Source organism: Triticum aestivum, chromosome 6B, assembly GCF_018294505.1.
Source record: "Triticum aestivum cultivar Chinese Spring chromosome 6B, IWGSC CS RefSeq v2.1, whole genome shotgun sequence".
NCBI lineage: Eukaryota > Viridiplantae > Streptophyta > Magnoliopsida > Poales > Poaceae > Triticum > Triticum aestivum.
In genome coordinates this window covers 181,974,445-181,977,859 of record NC_057810.1, presented here as the reverse complement: position 1 = coordinate 181,977,859, position 3,415 = coordinate 181,974,445, and positions in this window count along the sequence as shown.

The window sequence follows — 3,415 nt, the reverse complement described above, 5'->3', positions numbered from 1 at the left end:
CCTATAGTCTTTTTGATGGTTAGGACAGTAGGAAAGGCTCCTACTGCATGTATATTACTTTAGGCGAGCAGATTGTTACATATGTACAACAAGTTGGGGGGGTATGGTACTATCTAATGTGAAACAAAAGGAAAAAGTAGCACACAATGGGTTGGATTAGGGGACAACCTCAAGAATGGCATGGACTAGCTGCCTTTTGTGGGTAGGCATTCTATAAATAAGATTTCGAAAGTCATTCTTGAATCTGCTTTTCCAGGAAGTGACCGAGGGCAACACTTGTCTGAAGTGATTGTTGTTATGTTCTTTCCATAGGCTCCAAGCTGCCACTAAGAAGATCTCCATGGTCATTTTCTTCCGACGCCTTAATTTCATGTGCTCAATGAGTTGAAGTCGATTCAGACGGTCACTCCATGTGATGTTCAGAAGTTGCCAGCATTCTTTACTAAAGGTACAGTGGAAGAAGCTACCAAAGTAAGAAAACACTCCTTGCAGAGTTGGAAGAACCAACCAGAGACCAACTTTGTGAGCTGCCAAAGTAAGTGAATTCAATTGTTTCCCCACATATTGTTCCTCATATAGAACATTATTACATTCAAGTTGCCAGTCAACCCTCGAGTGTAAAAAATTATCTGGTCCAGCCTCTCCCGCGTGAGTAGGAAGCCACAAGCACGCATCGCACATGTGTGTCCCCAATAAGCTTGTCAGGATTTCCTCCCTGATCCCACCCTACCATGACGTCGGTACCCGCCCCGCCTGAGTTGATTGTCCAATCGCCCAAGAGCGCGCGCTAGTTGGCACCTTTCTCCTCGTAGCATCCACACATCCCGTCGCTCGCTACTAGGGCCTGCCTCTCACCACCACTCATCCTCCAGTCAAGACTGCACCACTGGTGCTCATCCTCGCCGATCTCAAAGCTTCCCGACCCGCGGGTTATGTACTTATAGCCGATGATGACTTCCACCTCCACATATGTTGCACCACCTTCCATCTGTCTCCAAGCTCGACGCTAACCATCGACTCTACTGCCCGGCCCTTCCGCTAGGCCTCTACTCTGTCGCACCTCTGTAGCCACCCCCACTCCGGTGAGGGCATACCTCCTGTGTGTAGTATATAGTATTATCTACATGGCCATGGTTTATGTGGTATGTGATAAATTGATTCTATTTCCAAGAATCTCTACGTGCCACGTGATTAATTAGAAAATGATCATCCTTTAATCTGTGACGAAGTACTTGTATGTTGTATGTGATAAATTGATCTTATGGTGACCTGATGGTGAGCATTTTGTTCAGTGATATAAATTAGACACTGATTTTTTTGGTTTGGTGATATAAAGTAGACAATGAGCATTGTTTGGTGACACAAACTAGACGATGAGCATTTTGGTGTGATACTTGTAGACGTGGTAGCTCTATGTGCTAATTGAAAAATTCCTTTTTTGGCACACATGATAGCTGAGAAAAACAAAATCGGGGAAAGTAGTTTGTGATCCTATCCCTGATGCATTTTTTTCTGGATATTGTATCAGAGCAATTCGAACGGTAATAATTCGTACATGCATTCTTTTACACTAATAGTGTTTTGTGTTTGCACATACGTACTGATCTTCATTGTATTTTTTTTATTATCATTATAGAAAATCTATCTTGTAGACTATGTATATCAAACAAAGTCAGGTATCTAGCACCATATAAGGCCCATCGTGCCGTATACCTGATTTCCGACGAGTACCTCCCCAGGGGAGAAATAAGACTTTTAACCATCAACATTCATCGCTATGAAATATCGTTGAAAGGATTTTTAGTGTTCTCAATAAAATGACGAATCCTCTTTGGCATAACATGATACAAAGTCGAGATGCAAAAGATGATAGCTATTACATGCACGTGTCTCACGACTACGTCCATGACAGTAAATTATATCCTGAGCACTTTAGGCCCATTTTTTTGCCAGAATCTGAGGATTCTCTCAGAATCCGACCCCTACCTAGCTTTTTCCAGAATTTTCGAGCCTAATTTGTTTTACAATCCTAGTTTGACAAAAAAACTGGATTGTAAAATAAATGGGGCTCAAAGTTTCTGGGAGAATCTAGGTAGGGGTCGGATTCTGAGAGAATCCCCAGATTCTGGCAGAAGAACTATGCCTTAACATGGCTGAGCACGGCTCCTATGTTCATGAGGAGAGTACTTCTCGTGTCGGTGCACTCATAGATGAAACTAATATGAGTGCAATACATGATGCTAATGATTTAAGCGTTTTTTCTTGATGATTAATTTTTATTCTGGCTGCTTTTGTTGGGAGAACCTTGCTGTTATCACACTTAGCATTTCTTGATATTCATTTTTTTTCTTCCTTGCTCACATGCATGCCAAACACATCAAAAAATTACATAGTGTTCCTACAAGATAACATGATAGTATTTACATGCAATTTTCCTATAATTATTTTCACAAAAGTTTCTGTGAGGCATTTTAGAGAAGCTATTTCGGCTACTCGCAAAAGAAAAGAGAAGCTATTTCTGCAGGAAAGAAAACTACCTCAAACCAACTTCCAAGGAAAAAAAACTTGAGCTGATAGGTGGGCTCGCACGCATTACAAGGGCAACTCCAACAGACGACCCCGTCCAGTCCGTGTATGTCCGTTTGGGTCCAAACCGACAGATGACACAACCCAATGCACGTCTGCATCCGCATTTTCTATCTGTTTGGAGTCTGACCTGCCCCATTTCTGGCGCAAAGCTATGCCTGCTTTGCGTCCACATAGACGACGAACGGACGCCCATGCGCCCGCTCTGTGTCCGCCTCGGGCCCGCGTGGCAGCCGCCAACCTACCTCCCACCGTCCACATTTATGGCGCACGCGCGTGCGGACCCACCTAGCAGCCATCCCGGCCAAGCGGGCGCCGTCCTTTTTAATGCGGAAGTCGTGAACCGGTGGGAGTTCACACTTCCACTCCCAGCGATGCATGCCTCCTCGAGCCCCGACAATCAAACCCTAGCCCGCCGCTCATCCACCTCCCCGCCGGCGACAATGGTTGGCCGCTGGTTCCCCAGCCACAAGACAATGCACAACCACGAGGTCGAGTCGTCGTCCGGCCGCCATCACTGTTCCACCACTCTGCCTCTACCTCCATCTCCACCTCCACACGCATTCCATTCGGACGGCGTCGCACCACGTCAGCGGTCGTACGTAAAGGCAGAGATTTGCAAGAGGTACTAGGAGATGCACACGCCGCTGCTATGGAGCGACGTGGCCCTCCCTAACAATTGGCACCTCTCCATAGATTGGGTGCCCATTCTCCCGGTCCCGGTGAGCGCCCGCGCCCGCTGGGAGGAGATCAATCGACACTGCGCCCGCCTGCCGCCGGACCTCATCGATGACTGGAGGTACGCCATCGACTGCCCTTTCTAGGATAC